The following is a 24,743-nucleotide window of genomic DNA, read 5'->3' on the forward strand; positions in this document are numbered from 1 at the left end:
AATTTGGGAAAAGGTATTTCTATGCAAGAGTCAGTCTAATTCCAGGTACACAATAAAGCTTAAATTGTGATTCCATTCTACTTTCCAAAGTGCATGTGGTCATGAGGGTGCGCGTTGTGGAATTCAAAAGCCTACAAACTAGTGTGGTAGCCTATCAAGAAGACATAGAGAGCAGCAGGTGATAATAGACATGTGACATCTCCCCAAAGGATGGGCAATGGTCTAGGAAGAAAAAGGTCTAGAATAATCATTCTAGGGAATTAGGGTGAGGTCCATTACTACAGACAGAAAAAATTGTCACCAGATAATTAGCAAGCTCCACTCCAAACTTTCTGGATGGAATGCAGGCATTTGATTTTATTTCCTCTGTTGAGGAGACACCCCGACTAGATTAACAGTGCCTGTACTCTTGGTGCTTCTTTGTGACAACAAGGCCCAAGAGCCTTCTACAGGAAACCACTCTTTTCTGATTAAAACAGATTTTAGGGATCCAGAAAAGATAGCTCAGCAGTTAGGAGTGCTGACTGAGGAACCACAGGGAGTTTTTAAAAGCACAGGGCAGTAGGGATAAATCCTGGTGTCATTGCCAGTGGCCCCCTCAGTCTGCTCCAGTCCTGTAACTGTCAACCACATTCAGAGGGACTAGTTTGGTCCTATGAGTCTTCCTTCCCAGTCTGGCTAGACTTGGTGAGCTCCCATTAGCTCAAGTAGACTGTTTCAGTGGGTGTTCCCATCATGCTCTTGACCTCTTTGCTCATATTCTCATTCCTCCATTTTTCAGCTGGTGTTTGGGAGCTCAGTCCAGCTCTCTGATTTGGGTCTCTGCCTCTGTTTCCATCAGTTGAGGGAATGAAGGTTCTATGGTGATATATAAGATATTCATCAACCTGAATACAGGGCAAGTCAAGATCAGGACCCCTCTCCTCTATTGCTTAGAGTCTTAGCTGGGGTCATTTTGTGGATTCCTGGGAATTTTTCTAGAGTCAGGTTTCTGCTAACCCTATAACAGCTCCGTCAATCAAGATATCTCTTTCCTTGCTCTCATCTCTGTCCATCCTTCATCTTGACTATTCCATTCCTTCAAGTTCTTTCCAACCCTCCCCTCTCCCCTCGTCTTTCCCTTCCACCCTCCTTTCTGGCTTTTTGGGAACCTATTCTCTTTGGATGGATACGTTGCTCAACTTAGATATTGTAGGGAGGGCCTTGAACCATCCCCAAAGCAATATGCCTTACCCTTTCCGAGGATTGGATAGGGGTAGAGTAGGAAGGAATGAGAGGAGGGAAGGGAGTAGTAACTGGGATTGGTATGTAAAATAAAGAAGTGTGTTTTCTTTTAAATCTATTTTTTTAATTTTAAAAAAGATAAATTTAAGGTAATCTGTGATTTGTTCATATGTTGAGTTTAGTACTCCCAGCCATCTCTCTTAGATGTATATACACTCAGAAAGCTTTCCTGCAGAATCATAAAAGATAATCTGAAGTTGATTGTAGTGTTCATCTCACCTGCTTATTATATTTCTTTAAAATCTTCATTTTTAAAATTTCTAAACAATTAATTTGATTTGGGAATCTCTCTTTCCTCTTGAATTAGTCTCTTCAAATTTGCCAGATGTCTACATTTACCTATGAATCTTTTTTTTCTTTTCTTTCTTGTGGCTTCTATATGAAAAATTGTTGCTTTGTAGAACAACCCCACCTTCTTCACTGAGCATTAATTTCAATATTCTGAGTGGAGATGTAGACAGAGATAGTAACAGACCTAGAACACTTTTTTTCCTATATAACAGTGAAAGATTGGTTTTAGGTTCCCTAAATATATATACTTTTCTAGATGCTCAAGTCCCTTATACGAATCAGCATAGTATTTGCATAAATATGCCTAACTTCCTTTTTAAAAATCATCCTTTAATTACTTAAATTATCTCATATAACATCAATGTTATCCTTTAGTTGTAATGTCAAGTTGTTTAGGAATAACATCAAAGAAAAATGACCTGCTCTCCATGACCAATATGAATGCTATTTACATTTATTTTAAATGGCACTTGTCAGAATCCATTCTGTGGAATACAAGAATGTTGAACTAGTAATACAGAACCAGCTTTAAACAGTCACATGCCCTTTAACAATGAAATATTCTGAGATATGTGTCCTTAGCTGATTGAATTAATGTGGAAAATGCATAATAGAAATATCAGGAAATAACAATGACAGCTATGACATTAGCCCTTTTCATCTTTTGAAACACCAAATCTCATTACAGAACATAAGACTCTACTGTAATGCATTTTGCTTTCCATCCTAACCAAGTACTTATTGCATGCCACGTGCAGCATCAAAGTGACAGCAAAACTAGCAGGGTTTTATTCTGTTTTTACAGTTCTCCACACACAGTTCCTAGGCAGACCTCAGAAACTTCCAGCGGCCTTGTCTTATTCCTTATTGAGAATGGGAATATTTTCAATGAAAGTAAACACTTTGCTACCACTCTTTGACATATGTAAGTATTCAAGCAATGACTCTTGGACCTCCATAATTAGTTACTTGACTGTATGCATGGAAGTTTGCCACAGCTGTATAGTGATGGCTATGGAATGATACTAAGTACATGTAACAAAACCACTTACGTTTAAGAAGTGATTCCCATCCCAGGCAGGACCAGATGAGCTTTCATCATGTTATCCAGAGAGAAGTACCATTTATTTATTTATTTATTTATTTATTTATTTATTTATTTATTTATTTATTTTTATTATTAAAAAATTTCCGCCTCCTCCCTACCTCCCATTTCCCTCCCCCTCTCCCCACTCCCCTCCCCCTTCCTTCCTCTCCAGTCCAAAGAGCAGTCAGGGATCCCTGCCCTGTGGGAAGTCCAAGGTCCTCCCCCCTCCATCCAGGTCCAGGAAGGTGTGCAACCAAACAGACTAAGCTCCCACAAAGTCAGTACATGCAGTAGGATCAAAACCCTGTGCCATTGTCCTTGGTTTCTCAGATAGCCCTCATTGTCCGTCATGTTCAGAGAGTCCGGTTTGATCTCAAGCTTTTTCAGTCCCAGTCCAGCTGGCCTTGGTGAGTTCCCATTAGATCAGCCCCACCATCTCAGTGGGTGGGCACACACCTCGCGGTCCTGACTTCCTTGCTCATGTTCTCCCTCCTTCTGCTCCTCATTTGGACCTTGGGAGTTCAGTCCAGTGCTCCAATGTGAGTCTCTGTCTCTATGTCCATCCATCACCAGATAAAGGTTCTATGGTGATATTCAAGATATTTATCAGTGTGGCTATGGGACAAGGCCACTTCAGGCTCCTTTTCCTCAGCTGCCCAAGGAACTTGCTGGGGACATCTCCATGGACACCTGGGAACCTCTCTAGAGTCAAGTGTCTTGCCAACCCTAAAATGGCTCCCTTAATTAAGATATCTTCTTCCCTGCTCCCATATCCACCCTTCCTCCATCCCAACCATCCTATTCCCCCAGGGTCTCCCCATCCTCCCCTCCTCACTTTTCTCTCCCCATGTCCCATTACCCCCATCCCAACCCCACCCCCAAGATCCCAACTTTTGCCTGGAAATCTAGTCTACTTTCAATATCCATGAGGGTAACTATATATTTTTCTTTGGGTTCACCTTCTTATTTAGCTCCTCTAGGACCATGAATTATAAGCTTATTGACTTTTATTTATGGCTAGAATCCACTTATGAGTGTGTACATACCATATGCATCTTTTTGGGTCTGGGTTACCTCACTTAGAATAGTGTTTTCTATTTCCATCCATTTGCATGCAAAATTCAAGATGTCATTGGTTTAGGCTACCTACTGACTGGGAGAAGATCTTCACCAACCCCACAACAGACAAAGGTCTGATCTCCAAAATATACAACGAACTCAAGAAACTAGACTTTAAAATGCTAATTAACCCAATTAAAAAAAAAGGAGCACTGAACTGAACAGAGAATTCTCAACAGAAGAAGTTCAAATGGCCAAAAGACACTTAAGGTCATGCTCAACCTCCTTAGCAATAAGGGAAATGCAAATCAAAACAACTGTGAGATACCATCTAACACCTGTCAGAATGGATAAAATCAAAAACACTAATGATAGCCTTTGCTGGAGAGGATGTGGAGTAAATCATGTACCTTTATTATTGATTTTTATTGAGCTTTAGATTTTTCTCTGCTCCCCTCCCTGCCTCTCTCCTCCCCTTCAACCCTCTCCCAAGGTCCCTGTACTCCCAATTTACTCAGGAGATCTTGTGAAAGTAAAGAATTATTTATTTAAGGGAGCTTCCATTGAACAGTTTGGACAACAGTTAGCAGCTGTTAAAGAAAACTGCAAAGAGATTTGGGTGAAAGAAGAAATTGCTATATGTAGAAGCATGAAGAAACAAACCGGACTCTGTGTTTGTCTGTCTTTTTGACAATATTCAAATGCTATAGTAAATAACAGTGAAGCCACTGCGGCTTGAGCATTCCTGATGTCTGCAGCCAGCTCCCTTGCTTGAGAGTACCTGAATCACTTTGGTGAAATGGTCGCTAAGTGTGTGGTCAGAATTAATTTGATAGGTAAAAAACAAAATTGAAAATACGTTGCGGGAGCTTTTTCTGCTCCTTCAACCAATAGCCACTGAGATACCAGCCCGTTGGTGCGTGGTCTCTCTCTCTTTAAAAAAACAGCAACTGCTCTCTGCTTGCTCTCTGACTTCCTGCTCGGCCTAGGCTTCCTTCCTGCTTGTGCAGAGGGCTGTTGTCTGGAACAGTGATCTGTAAGTTTTTTCCCCCTTAAATAAATAACCATTCTATTAATCGTAATTCCAAACTGGAGTGGGATTGTTTGTGACTTACGCCTTCAAAAATATGTAGAAATTATTCCTTAGCTTTTAACACAGGGACTACTTGGATGATTCAAAACCCAAACTGCCTTGCTTTAATGTTTTCTGCACTCCAACTCTTGGATCGCAGTACCAAGAACACTTGCTTACTGTGGCAAGATTACGGTTGTATTATCCCGTTTCTTAAGAGTGTAAGGACACAAAACTTACATTAGACTTTTTGATACCACTAGAGGGTACTTTGCATAAAAGATACCATTTATCTAATACTGTCAGAAATGTGAACTATTGAAATTCATAATTATAAGGCAATATTAAGATAAATAGTAGATAAAATCACTAAAATCATTAAATATTTAGACGGAAATCAGATTTATGTAAGGGTCTTTCAAGAGAGATACACCTACTATATTCATGACACTGAGAATATTTAAGGATTTCTCAAAGACCTCTGTCCTCAAGAATAAAAGACACTCAGAGAAAGGGGTAGGAAAGAGAAGCATCAATCTGTTAATAGCGCCTGTCACTATTGTCTGATGAGCTGAAGTTCCTTCATTTAGCCAATAGGTTGCCTCTCAGTAACTTTGAACAAAAAAAATAATTATTATTATCAGTTTTATAGACTGGATTTCAGTGGATGAGACTATAAAAGGAAAGATGTCTCACCAGCAGTTCTTGTCACTTACCTGTGAAGGCTGTAGCCAGGGTGTCCTAAATGCTTGAGAGGACAAAAGACATATTTAAGATGGAGAAAATAGCCATCTGCCTTTAATAGGAGGTTGAGTTATAGATATAAAATACTGCGAGAAAGAACTCTCAATGAAAAACTCAAAGCCAAACCCCATTTCTGCTACCAAATGCCCTCCTACTATTTTAGGGACTATTTAGACATGTCTCACGATGTCTGCCTTCCCTTTCCACCCACGGACAGCACCTGTGAGGTTATTTATAAGTCTCCACATCTGGAGAGCTAATTTGTTTCTAAACTGTTCTGGTTCCACAGAGTAGTTTGCTATCACTCAGCCACAAAAAGTTCATTCAACCCCGATAATTAAATTAAATATCTACTGACATCAAGAAGACAGCAGAAACTTAACAAACAATACCCCAAACTTTCCTAGGCCCTCTGAGAAAGCTGAACAGCATTGTAATGGAGACAGATGACAAAGCCTGTAGGGAAGTGATGGTCAATTTAATATTCCATTCATTTTCAAGTGTAGTTCAGCCTAACAGAATTTGGTCCCAAGGGTAGGGTAACACTTTGGCAGCTTGCTATAATAGGACTGACATTTTTATGGAGTTCAATGCTACATGGGCAGGACGCATGACTTACTGATGGAGATTTAATTACTTGAGAAATCAAAAGGCTGACACTCTAACAATACCACTCTAGAGGTCTTTGGGAAGAAGAGCTAGTGTATTATGGCTGCCAGTTGCTACAAATCCACTCATGTTGCTTACTTATTTTTATTTCTATATTCGTTTTCTAGTAAATTACTACCACTGTGATTTTTGTAGTGTTCTGTTTTGTGTGGACTATCAGCCAAAATAACCTTTGTCTTCACAAACAGTACATTCTTCCTGTTCTTTATAGAAATGCATGTGCATCAAAAGAACTAAATACAAACTTATTTCTTACCCAAGTCGTAAAGTGCAAATGAACCTCCTCACATGTATTGTATCTATCTCTCTTGCCGTGTCCTTAGAACTTCTCTCGATACATATGTGGCAAATACAAGGCTTCTTTTATATTTGTTGTTCTCACATAAAGTATCTTGCAAAGTCTTCTGCATCAATAACATATAATTAATGTCCATATATATATATATATATATATATAATATTTATTGAATAGTCATGACTGGAATTGTTTAATAAGTGCAAGTTTAAAAGCTAGTGAGTCTTTCAAGAGCTGAAATTGTGTCCCTCAAAATGTATGGCTGCATTTGGAAACATGGATTTAAAGGTCTAATGAAGTTAAGATGAAGCCATTAGTATGGGATCTAACCTAATCTTCCTGGTGACTTTATATACAGACTCCAGGGATGTTCTTGCAGAGAGGAAAGAAGTCATAGAGACATAGAGAGGAGGAGTTCTTTGTAAATCATCGAGTTAGGACTGTCTCAGGTCAAAGATATCCTATCATTTGCCACTTCAGTCTTGGACCTTTGCCCTCTAGAACCATGAAAGAATGGATTTCTTTAGTTTAATCCATTCTATTGGTGGTATTTTGATATGGTTTACAGAAGAAATGGGTATACAATGTCTTATGTTTGCATAAGCACAGGAATTAATTCTCATGAAGTTCTGCTTTAGGTTTTGTTTTATATATGTATGTATGTTTGTATTTCTGTAGGTATGTATGTATGAATGTAGGTATGTTTGTATGTACAATGTGGGTGAGGATGCCCGTGGAGGCCAGAAGTGTATGAGATCTCCTGAGGTGACATTTGTTGGTGGTAGTCAGCTCATTAAAGTGAGTGATTTGCTGGCCACCCAAGTTCTGACCTCTAGACGATTAGTAAGTGTTGTTAATCACTGAGACAACCCTCTAGACCCTCTATGAGGTTTTATGTTTTAGACAAGGTATGTGCAATCAAAGCTGTATATGCTATACGGAGTTCATGAGAGTGCATATTGATGTTCTTCGATTGTTACAGGATGGGATTGCCTTCTATGCTAGGCAGTATTTGCGAATTTTGATAAACTAAAGATACTGAGAAGAGACAATCTCAATTAAGAAATTGCCTCTATTAGATTGACCTGTGGGCATGTTTGTGGAGTGGTGTTTTGATATCCCAGCCAAGTGTTGGAAGATGGGCTTGGACTATATAAAAATGTTAGCAGCACAAACCACCACAGGGATCTAGCCAATAAACAACCTCCTCCAAGGTCTTTGATTCAGTTATTGCCTCCAGTTTTCTGATTGACTTCCATACTTTGATGGACTACAACCCATAAGAAAAATGGACACTTCCTTCTCCTTACTTCTTTGGGTTACCACTTTATGTCAGCACAGAAATAGCAAACTCTAACGTCATTATTTCAGGATATTCAAGTTTAAACTATGTTCTTGAATTACCTTAAATGTCCTTTCATATGTTAACTGCAGTGACAGAAGCAGACTGGCTTGGCTCAACATTCTTAAAAGATTTTTTTTTTAATCAACAGTTTTTTTTTTGTCAGATTATCTTGCAAAACCAGAAAATTTGAATGTTAGTATAGTCTTTACCAATCTTTGTTAAGTGAATTTAAGAAATTATTTTTTAAGAAACAGCTCCACTTGTAATTTCAGAGTGCTATTTATAATAACTTACTGCTATTTTGAGTTTTAATTTAAGAGAATGCCATGATCTTTTAAAATACATCTGACATTAGAAATTAAATGTAGAGTTATATGTCATTGCATTACACATACATATACATACATTTTATATTGCATATAAACAAATGAATAAATAACATAAATATTGCTTTCACAGATTTGTTTTCAAAGTATTTTTATTTGAATATGTCTATAGGTATCTGTGCAAGTGTATGCCACATGTATGTAGATTCTGGCCTCAGCCAGAATAGTGTATCAGTGCTCTAAAGCTGGAGTTACATGGATAATGTTAACCAAACTTGTGTCCTATAGAAAATTAACAATCACTTTTAACCACTCACCCATCTTTCCAGCCAAAATGTTGTTTTTTTAACTGTTTCATAGTGTTTGCTCTTATCACATTATTGTTTTCCAATTTCTCCACTTTTCTGTGTTGACTTCTCTAAAGTAAATTGTTTTTAAGTTTATGTTCAACTTGCAGTATATTTAAAAATTTCATAAATTTCATGCAATTTAGAAGTGATTGCTTTAAGTTTTCGAGATATATCTCAAAATATTGCTTGGAATTTTAATAAATCTACATGCTTTTTTTTTCATCTAACACATAATGGAAGGTAAATGAAATCTTTGTGATATAGATATATTCCTTTAGAAACTACTATTTTTTTCAGAATAATTTTATAATTAATTAAGAGAATTAATGATTGCAGCACACATTTTTCCCTCTGTTATTTTTTTTTAATTCATCGGGTGCAAAGTAGAAATATTTAACACCTTTGTCTTTCAGAACACTCCCATTCACATTACTTTAACTATTCATCGAATGGTCTTCCAGGTAGTCTTAATATTAGGTAGTCTAGATTTTATACTCTCTGCTCCTGTCTACCCTAAGATTTCTTGGGGTCAGTTCCAGTACATTCCAGTATAAAGGACACACACACACACACACACACACACACACAGAGAGAGAGAGAGAGAGAGAGAGAGAGAGAGAGAGAGAGAGAGAGCTCTAAGGAGATGACAACACTAATTGGAGCAGGGTTGTTTGCACAAGCTTTAAGATACTCTCTTTGGTTAAGTCTGTGTTGTAAGTATTTTATGAAGGCATTCTCTGGGCTAGATACTCTGATCATCTTTCCGTTTTCATCCACATCTTTTTTTTTTTTTTTAAATGCTTTATTCCTGATCTGACTGCACTGATGATTTTTGGCTCCCTTTTTGTCCACTGGTGACCTAGCTATTAAGAGAGTTGAAATTCTGCATGGACTGTGAATTCTTTATGGAGGTGGCTCGCATCCTGACACAACTCTGGGTGTGTTCCTAAGTGTCTAAAGGCATTTTATTTATTTTTTAAATTTTAATGTTCTAAAATTGCATCCATGTGCTTTTATGTAATCTACCTCACAGCTCATCTTCTCCTCCTCTGTTTTGTGCCCTAACATCTCCCTCACCACTACTTTTGACTCATGAAGTTACATCTCTAGCTGAGGAGTTTTTGGCAATTGATGGTGTTCCGACGGAAAAATCAATCTCTTCATAACTATGGTCCCTACAAGGCTACCTATATTATGGTACATATTTCTATGGCATGCGTATAGAGGCTACACAACTGGAGGCAGTAAGTTTTTGTTGTTGTTTTGCTTTATTTATTTATTTGTTTTTAGTAGCTTCACCTACATTTTAAATTCAGGGTCCTGCATGATGCAGCTCGACTGGAAATTCCAAAGGTAGCCCTGAGGACTCAAACAACCTTGATTTTGTCCTCACTTCCACCTCTTAATTTCTATCACTTCTCATCACCAAGAGGTTATGTGATACAATTAGGCAAATTGAAAAAGACTGTTTTTATGCAAAAGCCTGGCAAAGTTAATTGAAATCAATCTATGTTCACTGGAAATGCTACAGACATCACTGATAATTTAGAGCAATTAAAGGATGTTGTCCTGAAGCAAGGCAGAAGCATTAAGTTTAAAACCCTGTTAAACGAAAATTACTGAGGATATTTAAATGATATCTTCCACCTAAGATGAACTAGAGACCTCTAAACCAATTAGACTTTGTAAGGTATTTCATTAGTCAGAAGCTGTGTTCTGCAAGTGACTGCGATGAGAATTAGTCACCCTCTATCCTTTGCTACTGAAAACTAATCAGTTAAGAATGAAGCTTTAACCTGACTTTTGGGGCTATTCTTCATGAAAATAGCAACTATTGCTCAATCACCATCAAAGAAATAAGGATCTTTAAACCAGCACTCTGCTTTTTAATTTACATTATGCACATATTTAAATGCGATAGTAGATAATTAGATAGTCCATTAGTGAGGAAGAACAGAGAAAAGGAAATGCCTGTGAATGCTATGGAATACCCATACCACGTCTAGAATACTGCCCCTAGAAAATAGGTATAGCCAGGTAGTGGTGGCGCATGCCTTTAATCCCAGCACTTGGGAGGCAGAGACAGGCAGATTTCTGTGAGTTTGAGGCCAGCCTGGTTAATAAAGTGAGTTCCAAAGTAGCTAGGGCTGTTACACAGAGAAACCCTATCTCTAAAAACCAGAGGGGAAAAAAGAAAGAAAAGAAAGAGAGAGAGAGAGAGAGAGAGAGAGAGAGAGAGAGAGAGAGAGAAGAAGAAGAAGAAGAAGAAGAAGAAGAAGAAGAAGAAGAAGAAGAAGAAGAAGAAGAAGAAGAAGAAGAAGAAGAAGAAGAAAGGAAGGAAGGAAGGAAGGAAGAAAGAAAGAAACAGGGACAATAAGCTCGAGGTTCATCTCGGCACTGGCATTGTTTCCTTGTTTATATCACCACTGAAATAGATTTTCTTTCTTCTGGACCTTGTATGTATCTTCAGATACTTTTCAACATAATAACATAGGAAATCAGATCTAAATATCAAGTCCCAGATACAATTTTCACTTAGAAAAATATTTTTTTATAAAACACCTACATAGAAAAAGTAACCATCTTGTATTTAAAGGTATTTTATTTTATTATTTAATTAATTTTTATTTATTTATTTATTAAAAATTTCCACCTCCTTCCATCCTCCCATTTCCCTCCCACTCCTTTCTCCCCCTCCTCCTCCCCCTCGCTCTCCAGTCCTAAGAGAAGTCAGGGTGCCCTGCCCTGTGGAAAGTCCAAGGCCCCCCCTCCATCCAGGTCTAGAAAGGTGTGCATCCAAACAGACTAGGCTCCCAAAAAGTCAGTACATGCAGTAGAATAGAAATCCGGTGTCATTATCATTGGCTTCTCAGTCTGCCCTCATTGTCAGCCACAATCAGAGAGTCCGATTTGATCACATGCTCCTTCAGTCCCGTTCCAGCTGGCCTTGTAAGGGTGGGGGTGGGCTTGGGGGAAGGGGAGGGGGGGGGGAGAGAAGGGAGAAAAGAAAGACTGGAGAGAGCTTGGGGAAGTGGAAGGGTGGAGGTGGAGGAAGAGCGGATATAGGAACAGGGAAGAAGTTATCTACATTAAGCGAGTCATTATAGGGTTGACAAGAGACTTGGCTCTAGAGGGGATCCCAGGTGTCCACGGGGATGTCCCCAGCTAGGTCCTTGAGCAGCAGAATAAGAGGGTGCCTGAATTGGCCTTGCCCCACTATCACACTGATGATTATTTCGAATATCACCATAGAGTCTTCGTCCAGCAGCGGATGGAGATAGAGACAAAGTCCCTCATCAGAGCAATGGACTGAGCCCCCAAGGTCCAGTTAAAGAGTGGAAAGAGGGAGAAGATGAGCAAGGATGTCTGGACCGCGAGGGGTTGGTCCACCCACTGAGACAGTGTGCCTGTTCTAATGGGAGCTCACCAAATCCAGCTGAACCAGGACTGAATAAGCATGCGACCAAACCGGACTCTCTGGATGTGCCTGAAATGGTGGGCTGATTGAGAAGCCATTGATAAAGAACCTTCATCTGGCGACAGATGGAGATAGAGACAGAAACCCCATTGGAGCACTGGACTGAGCTCCCAAGGCCCGGATGAAGAGCAGGAGGGACAACATGAGCAAGGAAGTCAGGACCGCGAGGGGTGTACCCACCCACAGAGACGGTGGGACTGATCTAATGGGAGCTTAAAGGTATTTTTTAAGAGTATCTATGTCTCTTTTTCCTGTTGTTGAGACACTTTCCCTCCTACTGGGTTACCTTGTTCAGCTTTCAGATGAGGAGTTTCACCTTGGCTTATTGTATACTGTATTGTTCTGCTTTGTGCCTCTTGGGGACCTGCTCTTTTCTGAAGAGGAAATGGAAGGGGAGTTGGAGAGGAGAGGAGGAGTCTAGGAAAAGTGGAGTGGGGAGAACCCATGGTTGAGATGTATTGTATGATAGAAGAATATATGATAAATTAAAAAGAGAGATAAAAACAAAGAGTCATCACTAAAAGTTCTTCTAGAATCTTCATTCTTAGTTACGGTCTTTAAGCTCTCAGCATATAAACCTCTCTCTGGTTCTCGACCCAGAGTGGCCCTCCATAACCAATGTTACTATTTAATATTTTGAATGCTAATATTTTTTCTGGTGATATGTATCTAGGTCTGCTCACAGTTCAGAGTACATAAACCACTGTTGTAGAAGGCATCAGGGTCTGTTCATGGGCAGAGCACTAAATACTGAGACTTTATTAACATAGAGTCTCAGGTTCTCTATAACCTATGTCCAACAGGCCATGTAAAATATGTCTTTTGATATTATGGGATTTTTTGTTGTTGTTCTGTGTGTTTGGGATTTTTTTCCAGTTTTGCTTTGACATTCTGGCAAATGTCTATCTGGAATCCAGCCTTCACTTCTGCCAAAGTCACCTTATATTCTGCTAATATATTTTAAGATATCTGCAATATATTTCTTCGGTGTGAAGCTTTGATTTGATTCCAATTATAATGACTTTATACTATTCTCCCCCATTTTCTATTATTTCTCTCATTGAGCATTCACCTTGGAGACTCTATAACTGAGATCCCTTGTTTTAATTTTCTTGTCTTTAGATGATGTTTTGTTTTTCTGCTTGAGTCTTCCACTTATCAGTATGTCTCTCTCTTAACAAGAAAAAAGTGCTAACAGCTGGGGAAGGGTCTATGTGAGTAAAACAAGATGGATCCCTGGAGCTTACAAACCAGAAAATACACAAATATTCTCTAATTAGGGGAGCGACCCTGTCTCTATGAGGCAGAGAGTGACTGACATAGGTATTTGTCATCAAACTCTGACCTGTATATGCACACTTGTATCCTCTTACACACACACACACACACACACACACACACACACACACACACACACGGGGATTGGGGACAGAGAAATAACAGAGAGAAAGAGAGAGAGCGACAGAGAAACAGAGAGTGGTGTTCTAGACTTTTATGTATTTTCAGGGATCCTGTGAATTACACAATAAAAAATGAATGAATGAATGAATGAATAGGCATTGAGACATAAAATTAAAAAAGAATTAATTATAAAAATCTTCATAGTACTCTTTAAGAATAAACCACCAGAAAAAGGCTATTTGACTGAAGTTTTGTGAAGTAAAAAAGCCAAGAATGGTTGATGGTGTAGCTATGATTATTACTTTACATAATCAGAATGGCAGAGGAGAAATAACCATTTTAGGCAAAGACATTAGTTTCATGAATCCAGCATCTGTCCACATTTGGAAAGCTAGTCTTTCTAAGAAAAGTTGGCTCCAGCATATATGATGTTTCCTAAAGGATTCAATCTTTTACTAGGTTTATAAAAAACCCATTTACTGTGAGTCTATGATGTGCTCACAACTAGAATATATTCATCACTATATCTTAATTATCCATTATTTTGAATTGGGTTTCATAAATGCCAATGCTCTTCAAAACAGAAAGTGTTTAGTCTCGAGATGAAAGCATAAAGTATTTGAAGAAGTAAGAGACCTGCCTTCAGTATTTCAGAGTAATGAAACTTAAACTTTGACCTCAAGGAGCTTATACTTCAAGAAAAAGTTCAGAAAAATAAATTGAAAATAAATAGGCAGTATGAGAATAAGAAAATCCACGTAGAATAGGATAGAAATAACCTTCTAGGTTAAACAGTTAAGAAAATACTTCTCAGAAGTGAAAATGCCCTGCTGAATGAGCTCCTATAGGCCATTAAAAGTTAGCAAGGGTAACATTTTAGCAAGATTATTAAAGCAATTTCAATTTTTTGAAATAAGAAAAAATGTTCAAATCAAGTCAATCTCTTGGGTCAAAGAATTGAACAACTAATGTGAGAGTAGAAGTCAAGAAGAGTTTTAGGGAGAGACATAGCTAAGGACAAGATCATTCGGTGTATTTTGACCAATCTCTAGCTGCACTTTATTCTATTTGATTATATCTTTAGCAGTCAGAATGGAGAACACAAAGGAGTCGGTAAGATAATCAGATTACAAGTTGCAGTAATCTCAGTAAGAAATCATAAAGCTTTAGACACTTTAGATTTAAGAAAATAAAAAAGATCAATTTGTTTATAATTCATGCCAAATGAATTGTAAGTAAATGCAGACAGCCAAGCAGAGCCAATTTCCAAACATAAAGAAGGAAGGTGTATGTGGTTCTAACATTATAAACTGCATGGATGAAAGAATACTCATAAGCAAAAAGATCATATCTGTGAACAATATGGACATAGACTTAGGCAGCAACACCCATAAACGAAGTGTTACCTGTTCAAACAGAGAATGATTAACCACAACCGTGAATTCTCAATTAACAGAGTTGTCAGTAGTTATTGGTTAGATGCTTTGTGATTGGGATAACTTTTATACAGTCTAAATAGATGAGACACTCTAGAGAGTACTAGTTAAATTATCACATTTTACAATTCTGAACTTGATTATGGAGGTGTAGAAAACAATCCAAGTGACTAAATTGAATTTTTGTGTTTTTACCAATATCTTCAGTACAGGTACTGATTTGCTACAGGACAGAACTTCCTTTCGGATACCCATTACTGAGAAACTCATGCTAATGTATCTCAAACTGCTTCCAAATCTTGACATTTATTAGAAAAGATGAAGCTATACAATGATCAGACACACTTAAACACAAAGTAATCAAATAGAAGCTGTCTTTTCTTCTTCACCTCAGAAAATGTACATGAAGGACTCATCTCACCATGAATCAGGATATTTATTAAGTATGTCACTTGCAGCAGAGAAGTCTTGTCTAGTCATAGTCTACCAATAAATGGATATCAAATATTAAAGAACACAAATACACCACCAACAACAACAACAACCACGGAAACAAATGAATAAAATATAGGCCATGCAGTTGAAAGAGAGCTAGAAAACTGCACAGCATGATTTGACAGAGCAACATGAAAAAAAGAATTTATGTAATTATATTATGACTTCAAAAAAAACTTAAGAATTCATGCTCATGAGCATGTCTGAATTGGAGCTACATTTTCTTTTCTTGAGGGGTGGAGGGGAGAAGAAATAGAAAACCTGAAATGTGTGTATCTAGCTTAACATAGCTAACTCTGAAAATTGCTTTCACACAGCATATCAATTCAGAGACAAGGTATTGTGACAGAGAAATGTGGGACCTTTTAGCCTTTAAAAGAATAGAAATTTAGAAATATCTGGCAATATGGGTAACACTGTTAATATCATAGTATGTAAAATAAGCCAGTAATAGAAAGGACAATATATGATTCTACTAGTATAAGTTAACTAAAGAAGGAACTTCAAAAAATTTTCAAATGATAAATAATGAGAAAATAGCGTGCAGTTATTTACTCTCAGAAAATATAATTTATATATGTTATACAATATATAATATAATGTACTATATTATACAATTTCAGTCAGTCAACCTTATTTATATCTGAGCAGTGTCTTATTCAATTATATATATATATTTTAATATTTCAGCAATAAAATAAGCTTAAGTTTGCTATGAGATGAGATTGTCTGATAATGTTTCTTACTATAAAGTAAAATACATGCTTTGAAATGAAATAAAGATTATATGACATGGCCATTAACCTTGTCTTAAGGAGAGATTGTAATGATATGTCATATTCTAATAAAGTAGAAACAATTACTATATATATATATATTTTCATAGTGTGTGTTTTTCATATTAGTGAAAGCCTCTCTGAAGAATTCAATATAAAGCCTAGAGAAATGCACAAATGCAAGAGAATTAGTATTATTTGATTTTTACAAGCATGTTTAATGATTCTATAAATATCAACTAGATTATTCACACACACAATGATTAATGCAAAGAAATTTAGATTGAATAGAACTATGAAAAATTTATTGCATTTTAAAAGTTTTATTACATTATTAGTATTTACAGTGGCGTATGCGTGTGTTCATGTATGTGCATGTGTATGTTTCTCTGTTGCTCTCTGTGCTTGTTTTCATGTGCCAAGACACATGCAGGTTAAGCTTCCATCTTTTAGATGGAATTTTAGAGGACAATTCTCTCCTTCCACCATGAGCATCCCTGGAGTCAAACTAAGGCTACCAGGCAAAGCTGAAATTGCCTTTACCCACTAGTCTGTCTTTCTGACCTTATATTTGCTATTTTATAATCATCTGGGGTGCTTTGGTGTGATTTTTATATTTTAAGTTATTTTTTCTCATTTACAGTGTTCATTCAATACCTCAGAGTTCACTCTACTCCACTAAGACCCCTAGTATTTATGATCTGAACTGACTAGTGCCTTTGGCAACCACATCAAACTAGTGTTCATAATCCCTATGATAATATTTCTTATTCCTTGCGTGAAACCAGAGCCATGCATTTAGTTGATAATCACTGCCAAGTCTAGGTTTGCACTTACTGGGAAGTTACTATATTTAAGATTTTGTGTGGTGGGGTTATGTTGTTTAAAGCTATCCATAGGCTGGATTCTTTAATTTCAACTATATTCTTGCCTTGGCTAATGTCCTTTCTCACTGACTTAATTGTGGGAAACTGAAATCCTTCCTGCGCTAATCCATACTGAGCTATGACAATCTGTTTACTAACCAAGAATCACATGATCAGGCTTTCAGCTTCTCTCATCTATGACACTCAATGAACTATTGTACATGCTACAAAAGTTACTATGGACTATTATTTAAAATATTCGTTCAGACTTCCTGAAAATGTACTGGTGTTGAGGCGGGAGTGGTGGCTACGTTGGCTCATGTGTATCTAATGTTGAATACCACAGCCACATAAGAGATGACTGTAGTAACATATACCTTTATTGTAATATCATTGCTGGGGAGACATGAAGTTAGTGAATTCCAAGGTCCCTGAGGGACCCTGTCCTAACAAGTAAGATGGGGCATGATTGAGAAAGAAACCAATAGACCACTAGCCCATGCACCCACTTGAAAAACTACCAATTGTACTTTTAAATCAACGTGCATTAAGTATTTTGTATACATTAAATCACATGATGTTCTTTGTATTTTTCTATTTCTTTCTTTTTATTACAATTTAATTTCCTAGTATCCATATACATTTTCAGCCTGTAACTCAATAAAATTTGGGGCACATTTTATCTTGTCATAACAGAAAAAAAATGACATTTGCAACACATTTGATTTTCAATGAACCAATTTTGTACAAATGAATGATTAAAAATTAGCATGTTATTAATCACAATTCTCCTTATAATAGCACCCACAGAGCTGAGTCTCATGCTAGGAAATGAGTCACTTCCCTAGAAATTTCACTTTAGAGCTCCCAGGAGTTCATTCTGTACCTGATATCCCATTTCTTCATCAAAAAAACTGAACTATTCATTACCTTCAGCAGTTTGATCAGGCATACTCCCAGCTCTGAACAAAATCAATAAAGTTTTCCAGCAAATACAAACCACCTCAAGTTGAAAAAGAAATCCATTTTTTTCTGAGAATATAAGCTTCATAATGGGGTAAAAAGATTCTGCAAGTGATGTGTTCATTTAACCTCTGCTAAGGACAAAAATTATGATTCATTGATTCTAATTTTGTAATAAAAATCATGTCACTTTTTAATAAGCAACTTATTATGATATGCCAGGGTCTTGGGTACCATAAATAAGGACTATGGTTAAAAGATATTGAAAGAAGAAGTTCAATATAAAAATCAATGGAAGAACCTAAAAGGTGGAATGAATCATAATCAAAAGCAATCTCTTTTCATAGCACTACAAAAACACAGATAGAGAAAATTCTCAACCTATTACTTTGTCCTGAATAAAACAAGAAAATAGGAAAGAGAAAAATTAGCAAAATATCTATAAAAGTAAATAGCAACCATAATATCATTAATAATGACAGCTCTCCCTACACCTCAGGATCTGGGGTAGAATCTCAGATTACTCCAGGGGTCTGGTAATAGTTAGCATCTGATGCAGCTCAGACAGAATGTCTGATTCCTTAACATAAATTATCATATTTAATACTTCTAGCCATCCTTGGAGGATGGGTTTTAATGTTTATGTTTAAAATGAGAATGAACTCAGAAATGCTGAATCTCTGGCATGAAATTCCAGTTAACATATGATCCAGTTATATCATATTGGACTCTTTGCTGATCAGCACTGTCCCGCCTAAGTGCATGAAATTATTTCCAAAAAAAAAAATCACCTTGCCAATTGATGAAGATTTAATTACTTCTGAGTGGAATTGCAGGTCATTTTTCTTTTTTTAATGGTTCATCCCCAGAGCAACCCTCAGTTATTGCTCAGGCTACTTTTAATAAGCACTGGTATTTAAATTCATGCATACGACAGTGAGGACAGTGTCACTGCAAGCCAAAGCTCATTTTCTGGGAGCAACATTTAATCAAAAGTGACCCATGATTTCAAGCTCCAAAGCACCACACTATTCACTAGATGCCCCTTCATTTCAGAGCCTCCTCATTTAGGTGTAGAATACGAATGGTAATCTCAGAAAAACCACTTTCTTCTAAAAGTTGTAGAGCCATCTTTTTCTATGTCTTGCCTATTTAGGAATAAATTTGTTGAAAAAAAAATGGCAGACTTGCTAACAAGTCCCTTTCTTGGAGAGTGTTCCTTTTAGTATGTCTGTGTATGTCATTGCTTATGTATCCTGATATATGCTTTCAGGAATAAAGAAGGAAACATTTGGTCAAAACTCATTCCAGTCTCCAGCTTTAACCTGAGCTCTCAAATATTGTAAGAGAAACTACCCAACTTTTCAGTCAGGGGAGACGATGGCACCTGTAATGAGAGCATTCATCCATTGTGTCAGTAGTGAATGCAAAAGTACAGACTCTGCCCCATACCTCCCGGCAATAACATCATAATATATGATTTATCTAGAAAAATATTTTTAAAAATGAAAACTGCTTTTACAATGATGTAATCTCTCATAATGTTTTCGATTGGCTGACTGCATGGAGGTTTATTTTGTTGTTTTCTCTCTCTGCCTGACTCCATCCCGCTCCTAGCTTCTAGCCCTTTCCCCTTACTACTAGTTTTGATAACACTTTATATCATAACTCTGCCTCTATATAAGGATTTAAGAATGATTTAAATTAACATATGGATTGCTTCATAAATCTAGAGTGTCACATGGGGAAATGGTTGATGATACTTTGAGATTAAAGGATTAAAAATAGTTTAAAAGAAGAAAGGAGACAACTAAACCACAGACAGAAAAAAAGGCAAAGTAACTGACTGAACTTACCGTGTTTGATCCATACCCTCTAAACTGCAGATTGTTTCTTTAGGCACATCTGCTGAACTTGTTCTGTCAGGAATGAGAGGTGAGTTTCAAAGCATCTGTTGATGGTAAGGGCAGAGAAAAGGATCAATTGCCTCCCTTCCCTTGTCCATACTTCATATTGACTACTAAATGATACATAGATTTAGTTGGTTTTACATGTGTATGGTTACATACACATCATTATGTTAATGAATATTAGCTATAAAGCATTTAGTTCAAAAAATAATAAGAAGAATGTGCAGATTTTCTAACCTTAGCACCAGACATCCCTATCTAAATTGATTTATTTTAAGACAGAGTCTCATTCTATAGTCTAGAAAGGTCTGAAGTTTGCTATGTCAACTAGGGTGGCCTGACACTGTGGCAAACCTCCAGTTCAGCCTTCTGAGTGCTGGGATTGCAGGCATATGCCACTTTGCATAGTGGTAGCCATATACATTTTATGAATACCGCCCCTATTAATATATTTCTGGATATATATTTATACCATCATTAATTGCTATAGTTATAGTTGTTACAATGGAAGATCTTGGAAAATTCAAAGTTCAATAATGACTTTATTTTTAAGGTATAGTATAATACAGGTTGAATATGCGCACAAAGTAATTTTCCTGCCTCAGCTACTAAGTGCTGGGATTATTACAATATATATAGTCATGCATACCTCAATGATTAGCTGGTATAGTGGTGCAAAATTAGAAAAACTGGGCAAAACTGTTTGGTCTGCAATGGTAATATGTAAGAATCACAGTTGAGTGGTCATTAGACCTGGTTCCATGAGTGGCCTGGTTGATAATAACATGGAACTAGAGAGATTCTTAAGAGCAAGGAGTCTTGGGATAAGGAGATCCAGGAATGTCCTGAAGGGGATAATTGAGTGATATGTTTACTTAGGCAGGTGGCATAGCCCATGAGAAGGTAGGAGATCTTCAAAGATCAGCATTGTGTGAGAATTTTATAAGCAAAAATTTCCCACTAACAGATAACTGGTGCTATAAGATGTTTAATGTGGCTATTATAGAGTACCCTTACTCAGTTGTGTTTAAAGTAATTAGGAATGTATGTTTAAAGTAATTAGGAATGTGAAATTATGAGTTTGATAACAGAGAGTTGTTTTTGTTTTGTTTATAAATTTTCCCTTTTTAATTTAAAATAGATTATTTCCTCTTGTATTATATCCTGGCCATTGTTTTCCTTCCTCTATTCTTCCCACTTCCACACCCGTCCCCTTCCATCCAGATACATTCCTTTTCTATATGTCACTAGAAAACAAACAGGCTTCCATTTGACAATAATAAAATAAAATATAATAATATAAAACAAAAGCTACAACATTGGAATTGGACAAAAAAAAAAAAACAAGGAAAAGAGCACAAGAGGAGACATAGGAAACAGAAACTCACTTGTTTGCACACTCAAAAATCACATAAAGTCACTAAACTGAAACCCATAATATATATGTAAAGGACCTGTAGGGTAAAAAGAGAGAAAAATATATAAATAAAATCAAGTTAGAATTTAAAACAATAATATAAAATTAAATATAATAAATAAGAAATGTTCTGACATGACATTATGAGACAAGGAACCTACAGAGGTGCCATTGAGTTACTTTTTCACTGGTCATCTACTGCTGGATATGCATCCTACACTTAAAATTAGTTTCTCTCTCCAATGAGAATCCATTTCAGGAAACTAAATTTTCCTTTGCAAGTCGTTTCCAATGTAGATTGTGTCTGGGCCTGGGATGAGAACCCAGGAAGTCCACCTCTCCTTTCAGTTCTGGGAACTCACCTGGGGCAGAATCCTACTATAGGCCTCGCACATTTGCCTTAGTCTCAGTGTGTTCATATGTGAATTGATTATGCTGGTATAGAAGGCCTGTTTTCTTGGTGTTCTTCCTCCTCCCTGGCTCTAATACTCTTTGGCCTCCTCTTCTTCACCGTTCTCTGAGCCTGGAAGACAGGAATCTGATTTAAGACACCACTGAGTGCCCAGTGTCTCTCTCTCTCTCTGCATAGTGTCTGACTGTTGGTCTCTGTATTTGTTGCTCTCTGTTGCAGACGAAAGTTTCTCTGATGATGACTCAGGAAAGCCCTGATCTGTAATTATGTCATCAAAAGTTCTTTTATTGCTACTTGCTTTTACTATTTTTTGTTTGTTTTTATTTTTTTTCGACAGAGTTTCTCTGTGTAGCCTTGGCTATACTAAAACTCACTTTGGAGACCAGGTTAGCCTGGAATTCACTTGCTTCTTCTTGCCTCTGACTTTGAAGTGCTGGGATTAAAGGCGTGCACCACCACCATCTGGCTTCTTATTGCTATTTTTTAAGAACAGTATTTCGTTTGTACACTGTGGCTTTGAACTATCTAGTAACAGGTTCTTTGTTACATAAGCGGTATCCTGCATGGATTCCATCTCATAAAGCGGGGTCTAAGTTCAATCAGATATTGGTTATTTAGGCACATCTAAGCTTTGTGCCATCATTGCCTTAGCATATCATGTATACATCAAACCATTGTAGATAAAAGGGCTTGTGGTTGGGTTAGTGTTTACATTTCTGTTTTGGTAGCTTGAAGGGGTGAAGAATGAATTTCTGTAGCAAAGAAGCTATAATATAAGGAATGAAGGTGCTGTCTAGGCACCAGCTTGACTTTTTCATAGTCAATGAGTTGCGTAGTTATTGTGTTCAGCTGTGATGCCTTGCTGTCACTTTGTAAAGAGCAACCCATAATCGTGACAAACTAGAGAAACCTATAATCTTGACAAACTAGGTTGTTTAGTGGTTCTCACAGGACCTTTTTGGTTATCATCTCAATTAGAAGCAACCCAATGACAGTGCTGGAACTTTAATTTAGTGACAAGATACGACTATTGGAGCTCTGTCTTTTTTATTATTTTGTGGTTTTATTTATATTGCCTTCATGTATGTAAATACTTTGGGAAATTTCTCTTGTATTGTATCTCCATACTACTTGTCAGATGGTATTTTATTTTAGCTGACTTTCCCTGTATTCATTTGACCTTCTCTTTACTCCACCTTTCCACTTGATATTCCCACTTCAGGCCTCATCTCGCCCCCAATTCATCCACAGCTATGTTTTCCTTTTTCCTTTCCTAAGGAAATCTAACTGTCCCCTTACCCCCTTACTCTCAAACTAGCCTCTCTTATTCTTGAGACTTAGCATTGAAATAAGAACTAATATCTATATATAAGGTAATGGATACCATATTTGTCTCTCTGGATCTGAGATAAGTCACTCAGGATGATACTTTTACTAGTTACATCAACTAACCTATGAAATTCATTATTTAATTTTTTTAATTGGCTTGGGGAGACTACATTGCATAAATGTACCACATGTTCCTTATCCATTCTGCTTTAGAGGGACACATAGGGTTTTTCATAATTTGTAGGTATTATTAATCAAGCAGCAATGAATATGGTTGAGCAATTGTCATTGTGGTATATAACCAATAGTGGTACTGCTGAAATTTGAGGTGAACAGATACCCATATTCCAAAGGACTGTCAAAATCATTTCCACAGTGGCTTGTACACTTGTCACTCCCTTTAATGATAGATGAGTGTTTCCCTTACTTCACATTCTCACCAGAATTAGCTGTCACTATTTGTTTGAATTGCTCTCAGCCATTCTGAAGGGTGTATGATGAAATCTCAGAGATTTATTTGTACTTTCTTGATGACTAAGGATATTGAGTATTTCTTTATATGGGTCTCAGACAAATGAGTTCCTTTAGATAATTCTAACAGTTTTCTCAAAATAGTCTCTTCTTAAAATTTTTATTAATTTTAGCACATTTTAATTAAAATATAATTAATAATTTCCCAATTTTGCTTGCATCTACTTACTCTTTACTATGCTCTTTCGTTCCACTACCCTTTCCGTGTTTGCTGTTTTCATATTGAAGGCTTCTTCTTCCTTCTTTTTCGTCTTCTTCTTAAATGCATATGAATCCTGGTGAGTCTACTTTCTTTTGTTTGTATATCTTTTCAGCATTGACCACTCATCAAAGAAGCTTCTCTTTATAGCATATGAAACCCATCACATAAAAACTATAATTTCACACAATACAAAAATCAATAGATATAGCACATCTCTGCCTTATGGTCAGTTAACACTGAATGAGCATACAGAAAAAATTTTAATGACCATAATAGCAGGAACTGTATATGAGACTGTCTCTCCTAGGAATGGTTCTGTAAAAATCAAGTTTCTGAAGCAACCCTCGTGATTTTCAGTAAGAAATAAATGAATTAGAGATCTAGAAATTGAAGCCCTTCGCAGCTTCTTGAAATTATATACATTTATAAAGAACTGAGCACATGGCCCAAGTTAAACTTCCAGACAAATTTTGAAATCATCTATTCTTTTATTCTCCCCTTTTTCTTTTATTGAAGATATATTTTTTCTTATGCAATATATTTTGATTACCTATTTCTTTCTTCTACTTCTCTCACTTCTTCCCCATTAACTTTCTGTCTCTTATTAGAAAACAAAGGATTCTAAGAGATAAAAACAAAACAGAACAAAATAAAATAAGCTGAAGCAAAAATTCTTTTATCAAATTTGGACATGGAAATTCAGCAGCACAAAAAGAGTCCCAAGAGCAGTCATTAGAGTCAGAGACTAACTCATTTTAGCAGTCAGGTGTCAAATAAAAATACTAAGATGATGGTAATAATACATTCACTGAAAACATGATGAAGACCCATGTCTTCTGCAGTCTTGATGAGCACATTTGCTTAGTTGATTCAACGGGACTTGTATTCTTGGTGTCCTCTCTATCCCTCTGAATCTTACAATTTTTCTACCTCCTCTTTAACGAGATTCCCTGAACAATTCAAAGATAGCTCTGAGAGAAGGAATTTAATGAAGAACACCCATTT

The sequence above is a fragment of the Myodes glareolus genome, chromosome 22, assembly GCF_982192425.1.
Source record: "Myodes glareolus chromosome 22, mMyoGla1.1, whole genome shotgun sequence".
NCBI classification, from domain to species: Eukaryota; Metazoa; Chordata; class Mammalia; order Rodentia; family Cricetidae; genus Myodes; species Myodes glareolus.